At 35.7% G+C, this 19817-nt stretch overlaps 1 long non-coding RNA gene across 2 annotated transcripts; it reads right to left on the reverse strand.

The window, feature by feature from the left end:
• Positions 1–6749: 6749 nt before the first annotated feature.
• LOC121878452 lies at positions 6750–19728 on the reverse strand. 2 transcript variants are annotated; one of them, XR_006091157.1, is made up of 4 exons: positions 19425–19728; positions 16979–17111; positions 8985–9179; positions 6750–7887 (listed from the first exon to the last, which is right to left on the reverse strand). It is a non-coding gene; the product is annotated as an uncharacterized LOC121878452 (long non-coding RNA). The 2 variants fall into 2 exon arrangements; XR_006091156.1 differs by lacking the exon at positions 6750–7887 and having other exon boundaries at positions 7921–9179; positions 19425–19724.
• Positions 19729–19817: the final 89 nt, after the last annotated feature.

Genomic DNA, 19817 nt, shown 5'->3' on the forward strand with positions numbered 1-19817 from the left:
TTATAATCAAGATATCAAATTTTGGTTAACAGATCCTTAAGCAGCACGTTCAGGAGTACCTATACTGAAATTTTGAACAAAATCCATTTTTTGGCCGAAAATGACAAAAATTGTAAGTCTATAGCCTTAAAGGATTTTTGGCCAAAAATACGTTTTCTCTCTGAACTAAAATTTAATGTGCCTAACTATTTAAGTACATCCAGAATAATACACAAGCACCAAGAAATGACCTCGAAAACCCATAAGTGGCGAGTAATTAGCATTGCAAAAGTAATTAAAATATTCTAAAAATCATTTGAACATTTTCTAAAAGCCATTTGAACAAGTTATAATCAAGATATCAAATTTTGGTTAACAGATCCTTAAGCAGCACATTCAGGAGTACCTATACTGAAATTTTGAACAAAATCCATTTTTTGGCCGAAAATGACAAAAATTGTAAGTCTATAGCCTTAAAGGATTTTTGGCCAAAAATACGTTTTCTCTCTGAACTAAAATTTAATGTGCCTAACTATGTAAGTACATCCAGAATAATACACAAGCACCAAGAAATGACCTCGAAAACCCCTAAGTGGCGAGTAATTAGCATTGCAAAAGTAATTAAAATATTCTAAAAATAATTTGAACATTTTCTAAAAGCCATTTGAACAACAGTATGGGTACTCCTGAGCTTGCTCTTTATGAATATGTGGTCCACAAATCGATTGCAGATTAATTAGTGACCAAAATGACCCTTGAAAGATTTTACTGACATTTTTCAATGCTAATTACTCATTAACTATGGGTTTCCAAAGTGTGATGTAGGGTTTGTGTGTTATTCTGAAAGTACTTAATTAGTTAAACCCCTTAAATTTCAATTCTGACTAAGAAGTATATTTTGGTCAAAAATTTTGTAAGGTGTAAGACTTACATTTTTGGTGATTTTTGGCCAAAAATTTGATTTTGCTGAAAATCACAGTATGGGTACACCTGAGCTTGCTCTTTATGAATATGTGGTCCACGATTCAATTGCAGAGTAATTAGTGGCCAAAATGACCCTTGAACGATTTTACTGACTTTTTCAATGCTAATTACTCATTAACTATGGGTTTCCAAGGTGTGATATAGGGTTTGTGTGTATTCTGAATTAGTTAAACCCCTTAAATTTAAATTCTGACTAAAAAGTATATTATGGTCAAAAATTTTGTAAGGTGTAAGACTTAAATTTTTGGTGGTTTTTGGCCAAAAATTAGATTTTGCTGAAAATGACAGTATGGGTACTCCTGAGCTTGTAGATACAGTGGTCCCTCGGTTAACGAGCACAATCCGTTCCCGCAGGTTGCTCGTTAACCGAAACCATTGTTTCAATGGGTTTTTGGGTAATTGGTTCCAGCTCACCGAAAATTGCCTAAATTCAACAAAAAAGGTAGAAAAGTACACTTACTTTAAGGTGTGTATGTAGAAGGGTCGTGGATGATGATGATGATGGGAATTAGAATGGGGGTGGAGGAGAAGGGAGAAGAGAAGGCATTGGGGTGGAAGAGAAGTCACCCCATGGCACCATTTCACCCATAAAATTTTAGCTCTCTTGGTGTAATTCAAGATTATTTTCTTTAAATCAACACTGCACTGCATTATATATTGTCAATATGTAAAATATATTTCAAAATGACCAATAATTTGCTTGGAAACACAGAAAAAAGTGTTTAGTTGAAGAGAGTCTCAAGCAAGATGTTACCTCCAGTGAAAACAGAGAGAGACTAACGCCTGTTTGCTGTGTTAAGAGGCTGGATGCCGCGCATTAAACTAGTCACTTTACCTTCAATTATGTTCAATAATCGTTAAAATGACTAAAAAATTGAATATTAAACTTTTAAAATTATTGAATAGTATAAACTTCTTGATATTAACTAAAATAGTAAGGAATTTAAGTCCTAGAACCGATTAATGTATTGGCGGACTGATACTAAAGCTGGTTGCCCGGTCAGTGCAAGCGAAAACATGTTGAGGTCTGTTCGTAAGAAATTCGTTAACCGAAATTTTGTTCGTTAACCGAATTGAAGATCCTTATGGAAGGCAGTTCGTTAACCGAAATTTCGTTAACCGAGGCGTTCGTTAAACGAGGGGTCACTGTATCGACTTTTTGGGAAATGTTACCTAATTTTACGAAGTAGATTGTCATAGAAAAGGGGAAATTTGTATCATACAAAATGGGAAATATCTACTTTCCAGGAAAATTGGTTATCTACTTTCCCGAAAAGTTCAGTGGATAAAGCGTTTTACCTGCCACTCATTGAGGCCCGAGTTCGAGTCGCAGCATTTCTCTCCTTTTCCTTTTTTCTGTTTTTAGTTTTTTCGTCATGGGACACTATTTTCACTGTATTATATCCTAAAAGTTAATGAAAAGTGAAATTGGGCCATAAATTTGACGTTTTTAGGTATTTTAGCGTGCAGTATATTCATATTCGAAGCTTCGAATGCTTCAATGAAGCATCAAAATGATTCAATGAAGCTTCGTGGACGTCACTCTCAACCTTCATATATAAAGTCTCGACTAACTCGCTCGCCCCATTCTTCACCACCATCACTACTCACTGGCTGCAGTTGACAAGCAGGTAAGCCCGAGCTGCCCCACACTTCTAGTCTCAATTATATACGTAATGTTTTTTCCCGACTGTCTACAGTGAAAATGGCCAAGAGAAATGGTTATTCTTTGGGGAAGTGTTTAATATACTTAATTATGGCGTAATAAATGCTGATTTAAGTTAAAACTTGCCAGCGGTTGTTGCAGTTCACTTGCCTCCAAGGGTCGATCCCCAAGATTCACTGGGCTGTATGGCCTATGGTACCTACTTTGCAGCTTAAACAAGTACATTAATATGGTTTAGTATTATATTAAGCGTTTCTCTAACGTCTAACCAGTAATTTCTTAATTTAGGCAAATATATACCGCCAATATGCCATGACAAACGAGCCTAAACTATAGGCCGGTGGTAGGTAGCAGTAAAACGTACATCAGTATTCGTAATAATTAACCAGTAGCGAGTTCAATGACCAGATGGGTTAGATTACTGCATTTACTTTTTAATTTCACATTTTCCCCTTGGAAGCCCAACCCACTTTTGGCGGAGCCGGTGGTCATAACTCAATAATTACGCATGTCTCCAAACGTTCATGATCCCTGTTTCCATTAAAACTTCTACACAATGACTACTGTAGGTTTGACAAATATAACGATTTTTAGCAGATACGATATAAAAATTTGTATTGGCCATTTCTTTACTTACTCTTTAACTACGATTTCTGGAAGTTGAAACAAAATTTATTACAGGTTTTAGCCGGGGTAGTGGGAGCGACCCGGTGAGGCGAGTGAGGAGGCAGCCGAGGCCAGGTAGAACCCGCGGCGGGGCCAGGTAAGGGGGCCGGCGGCGGGGCCAGGTAGGAGCCCGGCCGAGGCGGGCCAGGTGGGGAGCCGGCGAGGGGGCGAGGTGGGGAACCCGGCTGAGGAGGCGAGGTAGGGAGCCCGGCAGACGAAGAGGCGACGGACAGACGTTTCAGAAAGTAGAGGTTGAGGTGTTTCAGTATACAGTATATTAAATAAAGTAACATAGGGTTCCTGGTAAATTTTTAAAAGTGGACAAACCTGGATTTTACCATCGGAAAAACACATTGCCCAACAAAAAGCACCAAAATTAACCTAACGTAACCTAACCTAGAGGTTCGTTGGTTGTCTACTTGTAAAAAAAAATACCAGGTTCTAAAATAAATGTTAGATGTATATGAAGACAGTTAAAATATATTGGTAAATAAAGCAGCAACCATCTAATTAACCTCTGGAAAATGTTAAAATGTTTGGCTAGCCTGAAGATTCATCCCCAGCTTATTTCAGCTGAAGATCAATTAAACCTGAGCCAATCTATGTATTACAATGTGCTGGTGTATCTTTTTCTTTTTCAGATAAAGGAATGACTACAGATCCAACTACAGTTCAAAACCCTATTATTCGTGTGGTGCAGTATGTGGTCAGTGTGGTGCAGTTTAGTGGGGATACCAAGCCACGAGTGTGAGAAGTGAAGCTTCTGACGCTACACAACAGTATTCCTTGAGGTATTATTTTAACGTTTTGTGTGAAGGTGTGTAGTCTGCTATGGTGTCATTTAATGTTTTGTGGGGTGTGGGTGGGTGTAACTTGGCCGGTGGTCGTTTAACTCTGTGTGGAGTTGTGGGTGGGTGTGGCTTGTTGTGGTGTCATATAACGTTTTGAGTGTAGGAGGGTTTGGCTTGTGGGGTCATTTAACGTTTCGTGAGAGGTGTGGGTGTTGTATACTGGTTGTGGGGGGCTGTGGTTGTGTATGAGATGGGTTGTGTTCCCATGAGAAGTAATTGTGCACGAGGTGGGCAGGTGGTTGTGGTGAAGTTTGTCATTCAAACGAAGTGTAAACAAGCTGTCGAGGGGGACACTTAAGGGGGCATGAGAGGGGGGGAAGGTCTAGAAGAGCTGTAGTAAACCTTGTGTATAGTGCATGAAGCAGTCTAGAGATGTGTAGCAGTACCGTATTGGTGTTGGTGAGAAGTAATTTGAGTAAACTAATGTGTAGGTAATGATTTATGTAAACAGTTGGGGACCGTTTAAGTACATGTGGTCTAGTGGCAGATGCAAGTTTAATTTTCATAATACATTAATTACAACTTTAAACATGATGCAGGTGACAGCTGATGTACTGGAAGGCCCATGAAGAAGTGCCAGAACCTTGAACAAGAGTCAACAAGCAGCATGTTACTTCAGCCTCATCAGTTAAGTTACTTATATATCTTGGCTATTATGGTCATCCAAAAAACCACTCAAAACTATGCTCCTACACTGGGTAGTGAAGGGGGTGTGTGTGTGTGTGTGCTGGAGGTGTGTGTGTGTGTGTTGGAGGGGTGTGTGTGTGCTGGAGGGGGTGTGTGTGTGTGTGTGCTGAGGGGTGTGTGTGTGTGTGTTGGAGGGGGTGTGTTGAGGTGTGTGTGTGTGTGTTGAGGGGGTGTGTGTGTGTGTGTGTTGGAGGGGGGTGTGTGTGGTGTGCGTGTGTTGGAGGGGAAAATGGAGGGCCTATGACTGTGTGGACTGACTAGGAGACTGACCTTATAGTAAAATTACATTAGTTGTAGTGACATTATGAATAAATATGCAGGCCTACAAGCCTATTAGTTAGAGAAAATTAGTAGTCTAGTTTAAATGTAACCAGTAAAGCAAGTTGTTGTGGTTGGGTTTCAACTAACTCTACTAACCTAACTTAACCAGCCTAGCTTTGATTAAATGTGTAACAAATCTAGATTGAACTAAATTAGTATTAAGTTATCAATCATACAGTAAATTTATTAAATAAAAAACTTGTTGAAGAACGAAAGTTCAATGTATTTCACTAGCCACTCGTGTTAACTGATCATGAATACAGAAAGTGAATTTTGAATTTAGATAAAATTGAGACTTGTGTAAATTATTAAAAAGTGATAACTTGTGTACAGTTGGACACATTTTAAGTACATGTGGTCCTGTGGTAAATGTATATTGTATGTTTAACATTTATTGTATACATAAATTACAACTTTAAACATGTTGCAGGTGACAGCTGATGCACTTGAAGGCCAATGTAGAAGAGACAGAACCTTGAGCAAGATTTAACACCCAGCATGTTACTTCAACCTCATCAGTTAAGTTACTTTTATATATTAGCTAGTAAGGTCATCCCATAAACCAAGCAAATTGTGCTCCTACACTGGGCAGGACTGTGTGTGATGGAGGGCCCTGGAGGACTGTGTGGACTGACTGTAGACTGATATTAGAGTAAATTAATATTAGTTGTAGTGACTATAAATATACAGGACTACATGCCTATTGGTTATTCGAGAAAATTAGTATAGTAGTAAATATAGCAAGAAAAGCAATTTGTTGTTTGGTGGGTTTCAACTAACTTTACTAACCTAACCATCCTGACTTAGATAAAACATAACTAACCTAGACTGATCATATCTGCATTAAGCAATATTATACAAAACAAATTTCATAATATACTTAAAGAACATTAATTCAAACTATTTTATGAGCCACTTATGTTTACTGATCATGAATACAGAAAGTTAATTTTCAAGTAAGATAAAATTGAGACTTGTAAATTATTAAAATTTGAAAAATTGTGTACTGTTGGAGTCTGTTCATGTACAGGTGGCCTAGTGGTAGAAGGATATTGTATGTTTAACCTGCATTCCACATAAATAACAAGAAAAATATTGCAGGTGAAAGATGATGTACTTGAAGGCCAACATAGAGGAAGTGACAGAACCAACCTTGAGCAAGATGTAACACACATGCTAATTCAGCCTCCCCAGTTAAGTTACCTATGTCTTCGTATGGATATCCTAAACACCACTGAATGTAAGAATGAAAATGAGTGACTTGCTTTGTGAGAAGGGTTGGGAGGAAGGAACATTGGGCAGTGGAGGGGAGCTCGCACGCTGGGCAGTGGAGGGGCGCTGTGACGTTGGGCAGTGGAGGGGCGCTAAATCGTTGGGCAGTGGAGGGCCGTACGTTGGGCAGTGGAGGCGCTCGTACGTTGGGCAGTGGGCCTCATCGTTGGGCAGTGGGCGCCCGTTGGGCAGTGGGCTCATCGTTGGGCGTGGGCGGCCATCGTTGGGCAGTGGAGGCGCTTCGCCATTGGGCAGTGGAGGCGCTAAATCGTTGGGCAGTGGAGGCGCTCGTCGTTGGGCAGTGGAGGGGCCAGACGTTGGGCAGTGGAGGGGCGCTCATACTTTGGGTAAAATGGCATGTACTGTGAAGGAATGTTGTGGATGATGCCTGTGAGAAGACTGCTGTAGCCATAAGAGCAGGAAGGCTGGTGCTCACGTGTAAGGTGTTATATAGGAGGGTGCTCAAGTGTATGGATATATGTAAGGATGCAAGTATAGAATGCAATAAATTTTGGGGTAAATGTTGTGTATTGATAATGCTACATTAATGTTAATGAAGAATGATCTAAATTCAAAATCTTATTACAGGTGGTTGGCGTTCAAGATCGATGTACCGGATGTGAAAGCAAGATGGCCAGATGACCTCAGCGACTGTTCTGTACTGTCAACCATCCCACAGCCCACACCTTCATGACTACCACATTATGAAGCACAAATTTATTTATGCAATTAAGAATTGAGAAAATATTTAAAAAGTACAGTAAAGTAATATTTAAGAATGTGTAAGTCAGCCTCGAGTCAAGCCACACAGATTAAAAAGGTAGATATATTGTGTAATGGTTGGCACTTGTATCGAGAAAGAGAATATAATGTTGGCTCATTATATAATATATGTTCATAATCAAATAAACACTGAATAAATTTGACATGTTCTATACTCCGATTTTGGAAAAGTAGAATAATAATGATCTTGCAAACTGAACTTGAAACCTGAAGGTGAGGTGCAAAGTATATGGATCCTCTTTGATGCCAACATGATAGCCTATGTACACTAATTGACATCCAAGATGCCAGCCTATGTAGAACTGTTACAAACTAATGCCCAAGTAGTGACCTATTGAGTATGCAAAATCAAAACAAAAGATGACCACAGGACTGTACCTACAGATGGCATTGTAATATCTCCTTTCAGTGCAGTTATTACAAGGTGTACATAAAAAATGCATCCTTATGGTGGTGCTAGACAATGACACCTCGGAGACAAGAGGTGTTGGTGTTCATTTTTAAATTCATCGGCCATGTCCGTAATGATACGTTTTTTATTCTGTATAGATACTATTATTTTGAAAGTACTGTAATGTATACATAGTGCATGAAAGTAAAGTACAATAGGGATTTTACTTACGGAATGTTGACAATCAGGACACTGCACACCAATTGTTAAATGGAAGTCAGTTTTGCCTAAAATTTAGAGAAAAAATCCTTATAAATTTATTATGTACAACACACAAAGTAAAGACTTTGAAATCCAAGGGTCATGTTTAAAGTTGTAACGTTTTGAACGAAATAATTTGATATTTGAACTAAAGTACAGTGGGTGTTGGTGGTAGTGTGTGTGTGTGTATCTCGCAAAATTGTCCTGGGGCACAAACTCCATCCTGGGACAGATGTGAGAAGGGTGTTGAACGCTGTTTACCTAGCAAATATTACACCCCTACCCACTCACTCCCTCACCATACTCGCCTGCCCAAAAAGCTAGCAAATTGTCAAGTGGTGGAAGTGATGAATACTAAATAGATTTGGTTACTTGCATAAATAAAGAAATACCCATATTCTGGTCTGAACTGTACCTGGTCAAAATTATTCATGAAGTACAAGACTTTCATTATTAGATCAAACTAAATCTTGTGTATGACCAAAACCTGACATAAGACAGACAAAATCATTAAGGTTTAGTGTAATAAACTAATCCTTAAGTGGAGTCCATTATAAAGGTTGAATTGGGAAATGCTTGACAGATTATGTGAGTGTGAGGATGCCTCCATCACAATGCATCTGCAGAGAAAAGATGTTATAGTGGTAATGTGCTTATCTTGAGATATAAGGATAATGTTATCTAGTGAGACTTTCCCAACCGTTGCAAGTTCACTGATTAACTCCTACGCTAATACAAGATAATGAAGGTTTTAATTTATTGATTACTAGACATTCAGGTAGTTTTATGTTAACTATTAAGTACCTAGACAGTGCAGGTGTAACACAAAACTAAGGCAATTTGACAAGTTCTTTAGTAATCTTTCTGGACTCTTATTGCAAACTAACACATGTAGTGTATAATAAAAATAAACTATACAATTCTTTTTATTTTTCAAGATTCCCTGTCTACAAAACATAATATACTGTGTACTACATGATTAGTCTTACATTATTGAACATGGTTTTGTGACCATTAATTGTGAGTGTATACCTGTATATAAATTATCTCATTTCTCGTTACTATCCATCTATAAAAAGCTAAAATACTACATTGATGGTCTTAGTAAATATAGTTACTGTACCTTGTATTATAAATTGGTCTGAAAACAAAGTTTATGAGGTGATAATATCTGCAACACTGCAGTAGCCCTCCTCCTTTATCCGGGCTGGGGACAGACATGTTCAGTTGAACAAGGCAGAGTTACTACTGTGTACAGTGATCCCTCGGTTAACGAGTCGACTTCAACATGCTTTCGCTTGCATTTGGCGGTCACCAGCTGTAATATTAGTCCGCCAATACAGTAATGGGTTTTAGGGCTTAAATTCCTTACTATTTTAGTATATATCAAGAAGTTTATACTATTCAATAATTGTAAAAGTTTAATATTAACTTTTTTAGTCATTTTAACAATTATTGAACATAATTGAAGGTAAAGAAACTAGTTTCTGGCGTGCCATCCAGCCTGTTAACACACCAGACAGGCATTAGTCTCTCTCTGTTTTCAGTGGAGGTAACATCTTGCTTGAGACTCTCCAACTAAAAGCTTTTTTCTGTGTTTCCAAGCAAATTATTGGTCATTTTGAAATTTATTTTACATATTGACAATATATAATGCAGAGTTGATTTAAAGAAAATAATCTTGAATTACACCAAGAGAACTAAAATTTTATGGGTGAAATGGTGCCATGGGGTGACTTCTCTTCCACCCCAATGCCTTCTCTTCTCCCTTCTCCACCCCCATTCTAATTCCCATCATCATCATCATCCACGACCCTTCTACATACACACCTTAAAGTAAGTGTACTTTTCTACCTTTTTTGTTGAATTTAGGCAATTTTCGGTGAGCTGGAACCAATTACCCAAAAACCCATTGAAACAATGGTTTCGGTTAACGAGCAACCTGCGGGAACGGATTGTGCTCGTTAACCGAGGGACCACTGTATCTACAAGCTCAGGAGTACCCATACTGTGATTTTCAGCAAAATCTAATTTTTGGCCAAAAACCACCAAAAATTTAAGTCTTACACCTTACAAAATTTTTGACCATAATATACTTTTTAGTCAGAATTTAAATTTAAGGGGTTTAACTAATTCAGAATACACACAAACCCTATATCACACCTTGGAAACCCATAGTTAATGAGTAATTAGCATTGAAAAAGTCAGTAAAATCGTTCAAGGGTCATTTTGGCCACTAATTACTCTGCAATTGAATCGTGGACCACATATTCATAAAGAGCAAGCTCAGGTGTACCCATACTGTGATTTTCAGCAAAATCAAATTTTTGGCCAAAAATCACCAAAAATGTAAGTCTTACACCTTACAAAATTTTTGACCAAAATATACTTCTTAGTCAGAATTGAAATTTAAGGGGTTTAACTAATTAAGTACTTTCAGAATAACACACAAACCCTACATCACACTTTGGAAACCCATAGTTAATGAGTAATTAGCATTGAAAAATGTCAGTAAAATCTTTCAAGGGTCATTTTGGCCACTAATTAATCTGCAATCGATTTGTGGACCACATATTCATAAAGAGCAAGCTCAGGAGTACCCATACTGTTGTTCAAATGGCTTTTAGAAAATGTTCAAATTATTTTTAGAATATTTTAATTACTTTTGCAATGCTAATTACTCGCCACTTAGGGGTTTTCGAGGTCATTTCTTGGTGCTTGTGTATTATTCTGGATGTACTTACATAGTTAGGCACATTAAATTTTAGTTCAGAGAGAAAACGTATTTTGGCCAAAAATCCTTTTTAAGGCTATAGACTTACAATTTTTGTCATTTTCGCCAAAAAATGGATTTTTGTCTAAAATTTCAGTATAGGTACTCCCTGAACGTGCTGCTTAAGGATCTGTTAACCAAAATTTGATATCTTGATTATAACTTGTTCAAATGGCTTTTAGAAAATGTTCAAATGATTTTTTAGAATATTTTAATTACTTTGCACGCTAATTACTCGCCACTACTGGGTTTTCGAGGTCATTTCTGGTGCTTAGTATTATTCTGATGTACTTAAATAGTTAGGCACATTAAATTTTAGTTCAGAGAAAAAAAGTATTTTTGGCCAAAAATTCTGTAAGGGGTAAGCCTTACAATTTTTGGCATTTCGTCCACAAGTGGATTTTGTTCAAAATTTCAGCATAGGTACTCCTGAATGTGCTGCTTAAGGATCTGTTAACCAAAATTTGATATCTTGATTATAACTTGTTCAAATGGCTTTTAGAAAATGTTCAAATGATTTATAGAATATTTTAATTACTTTTGTAATGCTAATTACTCGCCACTTATGGGTTTTCGAGGTCATTTCTTGGTGCTTGTGTATTATTCTGGATGTACTTAAATAGTTAGGCACATTAAATTTTAGTTCAGAGAAAACGTATTTTTGGCCAAAAATCCTTTAAGGCTATAGACTTACAATTTTCGTCATTTCGGCCAAAAAATGGATTTTGTTCAGAATTTCAGTATAGGTACTCCTGAATGTGCTGCTTAAGGATCTGTTAACCAAAATTTGATATCTTGATTATAACTTGTTCAAATGGCTTTTAGAGAATGTTCAAATGATTTTTAGAATATTTTAATTACTTTTTGCAATGCTAATTACTCGCCACTTATGGGTTTTCGAAGGTCATTTCTTGGTGCTTGTGTATTATTCTGGATGTGCTTAAATAGTTTAGGCACATTAAATTTTAGTTCAGAGAAAAGCATATTTTTTGGCCAAAAATCCTTTAGGCTATAGACTTGTTTTTGTCATTTTCGGCCAAAAATGGATTTTATTCAAAATTTCAGTATATAGGTACTGCTGAACGTGCTGTAGGATCTGTTAACCAAAATTTGATATCTTGATTATAACTTGTTCAAATGGCTTTTTAGAAAATATTCCAAATGATTTTTAGAATATTTAATTACTTTTGCAATGTAATTACTCGCCCTTATGGGTTTTTTCGAGGTCATTTCTTGGTGCTTGTGTATTATTCTGGATGTACTTAAATAGTTAGGCACATTAAATTTTAGTTCAGAGAAAAACGTATTTTTGGCCAAAAATCCTTTAAGGCTATAGACTTACAATTTTTTGTCTTTAAATAAAAATGGATTTTTGTTCAAAATTTCAGTATAGAGTACTCTGAGCGATGCCTTAGGATCATTAGCAAATTTGATATCTTGATTATAACTTGTTCAAATGGCTTTTAGAAAATGTTCAAATGATTTTTAGAATATTTAATTACTTTGCAATACTGATGCTAGCCATATGGGTTTTGGTCATTTTCTTGGTGTATGTATTATTCTGGATGTACTTTAATAGTTAGGCACATTAAATTTTAGTTCAGAGAAAACGTATTTTTGGCCAAAAATCCTTTAAGGCTATAGACTTACAATTTTTTGTCATTTTTCGGCAAAAAATGGATTTTGTTCAAATTTCAATTATAATTGCACTGAACGTGCTGCTTGGATCATATTAACCAAAATTTGATATCTTGATTAACTTGTTCAAATGGCTTTTAGAAAATGTTCAAATGATTTTAGAATATTTTAATTACTTTTTGCAATGCTAATTACTCCGCCACTTATGGGTTTTTCTAAAGGTCATTTCTTGGTGCTTGTGTATTATTCTGGATGTACTTAAATAATTTAGGCACATTAAATTTTTAGTTCAGAAAAACGTATTTTTGGCCAAAATCCTTTAAGGCTATAGACTTTTTTACAATTTTTGTCATTTTCGGCCAAAAAATGGATTTTATTCAAAATTTCAGTATAAGTACTCCTGAGCGTGCTGTAGGATCTGTTAGCAAAATTTGATATCTTGATTATAACTTGTTCAAATGGCTTTTAGAAAATGTTCAAATGATTTTTAGAATATTTTGATACTTTTGCAATGCTAATTACTAGCCACTTATGGGTTTTGGAGGTCATTTCTTGGTGCTTGTGTATTATTCTGGATGTACTTAAATAGATTGAGCACATTAAATTTTAGTTCAGAGAAACGTATTTTTATTGCCGTCCTTTAAGGCTATAGACTTACAATTTTTTGTCATTTTCGGCCAAAAAATGGATTTTGTTCAAAATATCAGTATAGGTACTCCTGAGCGTGCTGTAAGGATCTGTTAACTTAAAATTTGATATCTTGATTTATAACTTGTTCAAATGGCTTTTAGAAAATGTTCAAATGATTTTTTAGAATATTTTGATACTTTTTGCAATGCTAATTACTCGCCACTAATGGGTTTTCGAGGTCATTTCTTGAGTACTTGTGTATTATTCTGGATGTAATAGCAAAATAGTTAGGCATTAAATTTTAGTTCAGAGAAAACGTATTTTGGTAAAAATCCTTTAAGGCTATAGACTTTAATTTTTGTCATTTTCGGCCAAAAATGGATTTTGTTCAAAATTTCAGTATAAATTACTCCTGAACGTGCTGTAAGATCTATTAACCAAAATTTGATATCTTGATTATAACTTGTTCAAATGGCTTTTTAGAAATGTTCAAATGATTTTTTAGAATATTTTAGTACTGCAATGCTAATTACTCGCCCTTATGGGTTTTCGAGTCATTTCTTGGGGCGCTTGTGTATTATTCTGGATGTACTTTAATAGTTAGGCACATTAAATTTTTAGTTCAGAAAAACGTATTTTGGCCAAAAATCCTTTGAGCTATAGACACAATTTTTGTCATTTTCGGCCAAAAAATGGATTTTGTTCAAAATTTCAGTATAGAGTACTCCTGAGCGTGCTGCTTAAGGATCTGTTAACCAAAATTTGATATCTTGATTATAACTTGTTCAAATGGCTTTTAGAAAATGTTCAAATGATTTTTAAATATTTTAATTACTTTTGCAATGCTAATTACTCGCCACTTATGGGTTTTGAGGTCATTTCTTGGTGCTTGTGTATTATTCTGGATGTACTTAAATAGTTAGGCACATTAAATTTTAGTTCAGAAAACGTATTTTTTGGCCAAAATCGCTGGGCTATAGACTTACAATTTTTGTCATTTTCAGCCAAAAAATGGGTTTTGTTCAAAATTTCAGTATAGGTACTCCTGAATGTGCTGCTTAAGGATCTGTTAACCAAAATTTGATATCTTGATTATAACTTGTTCAAATGGCTTTTAGAAAATCTTCAAATGATTTTTAGAATATTTTAATTACTTTTGCAATGCTAATTACTCGCTACTTATGGGTTTTCAAGGTCATTTCTTGGTGCTTGTGTATTATTCTGTATGCACTTAAATAGTTAGGCACATTAAATTTTAGTTCAGAGAGAAAAAGTATTTTTGGCCAAAAATCCTTTAAGGCTATAGACTTACAAATTTTGTCATTTTCGGCCAAAAAATGGATTTTGTTCAAAATTTCAGTATAGGTACTCCTGAATGTGCTGCTTAAGGATCTGTTAAACAAAATTTGATATCTTGATTATAACTTGTTCAAATGGCTTTTAGAAAATGTTCAAATGATTTTTAGAATATTTTAATTACTTTTGCAATGCTAATTACTCGCCACTTATGGGTTTTCGAGGTCATTTCTTGGTGCTTGTGTATTATTCTGGATGTACTTAAATAGTTAGGCACATTAAATTTTAGCTCAGAGAGAAAAAGTATTTTTGGCCAAAAATCCTTTAAGGCTATAGACTTACAATTTTGTCATTTTCGCCAAAAATGGATTTTGTTCAAAATTTCAGTATAGGTACTCCTGAATGTGTGCTTAAGGATCTGTTAACCAAAATTTGATATCTTGATTATAACTTGTTCAAATGGCTTTTAGAAAATGTTCAAATGATTTTTAGAATATTTTAATTACTTTTGCAATGCTAATTACTCGCCACTTATGGGTTTTCGAGGTCATTTCTTGGTGGCATTGTGTATTATTTGGATGTACTTAAATAGTTAGGCACATTAAATTTTAGTTCAGAGAGAAAACGTATTTTTGGCCAAAAATCCTTTAAGGCTATAGACTTACAATTTTTGTCATTTCGGCCAAAAAATGGATTTTGTTCAAAATTTCAGTATAGGTACTCCTGAATGTGCTGCTTAAGGATCTGTTAACCAAAATTTGATATCTTGATTATAACTTGTTCAAATGGCTTTTAGAAAATGTTCAAATGATTTTTAGAATATTTTAATTACTTTTGCAATGCTAATTACTCGCCACTTATGGGTTTTCGAGGTCATTTCTTGGTGCTTGTGTATTATTCTGGATGTACTTAAATAGTTAGGCACATTAAATTTTAGTTCAGAGAGAAAACGTATTTTTGGCCAAAAATCCTTTAAGGCTATAGACTTACAATTTTCGTCATTTCGGCCAAAAAATGGATTTTGTTCAAAATTTCAGTATAGGTACTCCTGAATGTGCTGCTTAAGGATCTGTTAACCAAAATTTGATATCTTGATTATAACTTGTTCAAATGGCTTTTAGAAAATGTTCAAATGATTTTTAGAATATTTTAATTACTTTTGCAATGCTAATTACTCGCCACTTATGGGTTTTCGAGGTCATTTCTTGGTGCTTGTGTATTATTCTGGATGTACTTAAATAGTTAGGCACATTAAATTTTAGTTCAGAGAGAAAACGTATTTTTGGCCAAAAATCCTTTAAGGCTATAGACTTACAATTTTTGTCATTTCGGCCAAAAAATGGATTTTGTTCAAAATTTCAGTATAGGTACTCCTGAATGTGCTGCTTAAGGATCTGTTAACCAAAATTTGATATCTTGATTATAACTTGTTCAAATGGCTTTTAGAAAATGTTCAAATGATTTTTAGAATATTTTAATTACTTTTGCAATGCTAATTACTCGCCACTTATGGGTTTTCGAGGTCATTTCTTGGTGCTTGTGTATTATTCTGGATGTACTTAAATAGTTAGGCACATTAAATTTTAGTTCAGAGAGAAAAAGTATTTTTGGCCAAAAAGGGTTTACCTAAGAAAGTACTTTCAGAATAACACACAAACCCCAAATCACACCTTGCAAACCCATAGTTAATGAGTAATTAGCATTGACAATTGTCAGTAAAATCTTTCAAGGGTCATTTTGGCCACTAATTACTCTGCAATCGAATCGTGGACCACATATTCATAAAGAGCAAGCTCAGGAGTACCCATACTGTCATTTTCAGCAAAATCTAATTTTTGGCCAAAAACCACCAAAAATGTAAGTCTTACACCTTATAAAATTTTTGACCAAAATATATGAGAGATTCAATGAAATTAGATAGTGACATTTCTTTATCGGTAATGAGTTTTCCAGCACCTTAACTGAAAAGGGAGAGAGACAAGGAAAAGTCAATTTTCCAAAATGGCAACTTTCTTACAAACAATGCCAAGGTTATTTTTACCTTATTTATTTTTATCATTTTACCACTTATTAGATTACTAGCCATTTGGAATGATTTGTTAGAGGGCAGCACATGTCTTGACTCTGTATTAAAGTGGGTTTCCATCTCATTTAAAAGGTGACCAAGGAATGGAATGGCTAGGTTTTTACTGTAGCTGCAATTTACTTGATGCCTACTGTACTTATGCATGACTTTGATACCATTTCACCAACACTCTCAACAAGCTGGGAGGCCTTGGTCAACCACATTCTAAAGTAATCTTTCTTATCACTATGAATTTCCTTGATTTGTTCACTGGCCATGTTTATCATTTTGTGCACCTCAAATTAATCTAAATTGCTAAGCTGAAGTTTGGCAGTAACATGTCAAGACATGGCTTCGATAAACAGTATCAACTGAATGCCTGTCTGAATTGTACTGTACTGTACATGCTCAGCGTGCATAAGACAAAAATTATTAGATAGAAAGAAAGCCTTCATTGAAGATGTGATTAATCATTTTGAAGTTGATAAGCATAACGTAAAGCATTTATTTAACCATTGAAATTGTGCTGCTAAGCAAGTCACCATCGTCACAGACAGTCATCCCTAGATTTTCATGATTAATGATATAAAATTAATAATTTCAGTGAGTAATAATTTGGTAATAACACTGATAAGAGATATTGCAGATTGTACATTACTGGAAAGTAACTAATACTTTATCATACTTTTATACGGATGTATACAAGTGTATGTACCTGTTTTGAATAAACTGATATGTCAGGTCTTGTCTTGCTTTCTTGCAGCCCCCCTGGAAAAATCCTGCGGCCGCCCGTGGCAGCACCTGTCCTCTCTTGTATTGGTTAAGGAAGGCTACAAAAGCTTGATATCCTGCAAAACGAAGCAATGAGAATAATTTCAGGAAGTCAAAAGAATGCAATGATTGAGATATTAAAAATGGAGCTAGGGATACAGAACATTTCACACAGTTGCATTACAGTGATCCCTCGGTTAACGAATTTTTCGGTTAACAAGCAACCTTCTAGAACGAATTGTGCTCGTTAACCGAGGGATCACTGTAATTCGATTAATGAGAGAGAATAGTGGGGGTAAACTTTTATTAGATATAAATGTTGGCTTAAAAAATGAAAGGACCTTCTGGAGGCAAGGCAAGGTAGGAGAGGATACACGAAAGGATTAATTTACATAATTAAAAACTATAATTTGACAAACTGGTGAACAGCTATTTGGAAAAGTTGTAGGATCCACCCTGGGAGTAGTAATTTACATAAAATAAACACATTGCATGTATATTATGACGGTTCAGTTGTGCCAAGTGGCAGGGCAGGGTGTAGGATCTTATAAGGCAGTACACAGAACAAGGTACTGATGACACTAAAACTGGACTTCAGATGATCAAGTTCATATCATCATTACAAGCCGAGTTACAGAATATGCAGTGTTAGCAGCATGGGAAAATGTTGTATAGAGGAGTAAAGATGTTTATTTTCTTGTAGATGGTCCAGCAGCTGACTTGTGTGTAGGCCATTAAGAAACAACTTAAAAGATGTTTTTTAAATTTTTCCAATTATAATGAGGAATCAAATCCCCAAAAAGGCTCATTCCCAAAAGAAACAACATCCAGAATCGACTAAAAACCACCAAAATTCACCAGAAAAATTATTTATTATGCCAAAATATACTAACTTCCTATTACCATGTACCTACTACCCAAGACAAGACAAGACAAGCCAAACCTAACCTAACCTGACAAAAACTATGCATTTGCCCAGGAAATGCCATAGAAGAAAATCGATTCCTTATTAAAAAAATAAAGTAAAGGTGTAGAAAAGGGCGACCACCATAAGTTTTCTTGATTTTCTTGATTTTTGCTACACTTGTGTTGATGATTTTAAGTACATTAAAAGAAACGACAACTTTCTAGAATAATTTTAAGTATATTTTTTTAGGATTTTTTTTATTTACTCTATCCCGCTTCACAATTCTCCTCCCGGCGCCATTTTTGTTGTTTAACTCGCTAAATCCCTTTTCAAGAGATTTCCTAAATGTTGGTGAACGCTTCCACGTATTCCTCCTCGCCACTGCTGATGTATATCAACCTCAATATTAAGGTAAGTTGTTTAACACGATAATGCATAGAACCTGACCTAACAAACCATAGGTTGGGTACGTTAGGTCAGGTGTTATTAGGTTCCGGCATTGTCGTTTCCATTTTTTGTGTTTAATATCGTATTAGTGTAGAAAAATTTCAACCAATTCAGACGTAATTATATAGGACTAATCCGCAAGCGAAATTTATTAAAAACAAGTATAAAAACGCCAGATTTTCATTGTTATATTATAGTGGACACGTTGTAGTTTGCGGAAATAAGTTAAAAATAGATATTTTTAAAGTAACGCTACTTAACATTTGTCGGTATGAAAAACAGACCTAACCAACCAAACCTACCTAACCTTACCTAACTTGCCCGGAATATTAAACAAAGAACTTACTATGATAAGGTGAAATTTGAGGCATTTTCTGGACGCGAGATGATACGGCCACATCAGCGCTATGCAGCGCTAGTGGATTAGTCCTACATACAGAATTGACCCAAATCTGAAATAACTATTGGGATAAAAACGAATATAAGCCCTATTAATTTTTGTCAATTCACCAAATTGTCGACAGCAACGAATTATTTCTTACTACAAACTCCAAGTCGCGAGTCCAGAAAACTGTGAGGGCAAACTTTTTCGGGGTGAGGGTTGTAAACTCTTGGAACAATCTACCAGAGAGTGTTGTGATGGCACCGAGTGTGAGCTCTTTCAAGACAAGACTTGACCAACACTGGAGCAGGTTCAGGTACATTCAGGAGCCGGTGCATGCCCAGTACTTGCCAACAGTGCGTGACAGAGACGTGACCGATCGCCCAAGCGGCTAACGAGCCGATCAGTGATGAAGAGGATAAAAGTTATAAACTACACTAATACAAAGGCACCATAATATATAAAAAATGACAGAGTTTATCTTTGCAACTCCCTTTTCATGAAACATCTTCACACAAATCTCCATCTGATGACGGAATAAAACACTCAGTAACTACTTGTTGGGTTGACAAACTTCCATGGCAGTGGTTGACCAACTCTCTAACATCACATGTAACTTAATAATGAAAATAAAAATACCAACAATTTACTCACCACAGAGGGCAGTAGCGACATATGCAGGCAAATGGCTTTCAAGTGACGTCACAATGTTTTTTTTAGTTTGTTTGGGAATTACTGGCCACTTCGCCGTTAGGCTATTTCGGCCGAAGCTGTTTGTTTGCAGAGTCATTTTCTTTGGACTTCTTCCTTTTTTTCCTTTTACTTTTAAATTGCCATTCTTCTTCTTGGTCTTGTTCTGGTATATATTCTTCTTCTTGGTCTTGTTCCACTTTTACTGTGGTCTTGTTGGGGTCTTGAGTCTTCTTTTCTTCGGTCTTGTTGGGGTCTTGATTCTTCTTTTCATCAGTCTTCACTACAAGGAGAGCCTCCTTGTAGCTCAGGTTTTTCTTGCTTCGCAGCTTAGTCATCCTACACTCCTCCCTCCAC

This window comes from Homarus americanus, unplaced genomic scaffold (genome assembly GCF_018991925.1).
Source record: "Homarus americanus isolate GMGI-L3 unplaced genomic scaffold, GMGI_Hamer_2.0 scaffold41027, whole genome shotgun sequence".
Classification (NCBI taxonomy): Eukaryota; Metazoa; Arthropoda; class Malacostraca; order Decapoda; family Nephropidae; genus Homarus; species Homarus americanus.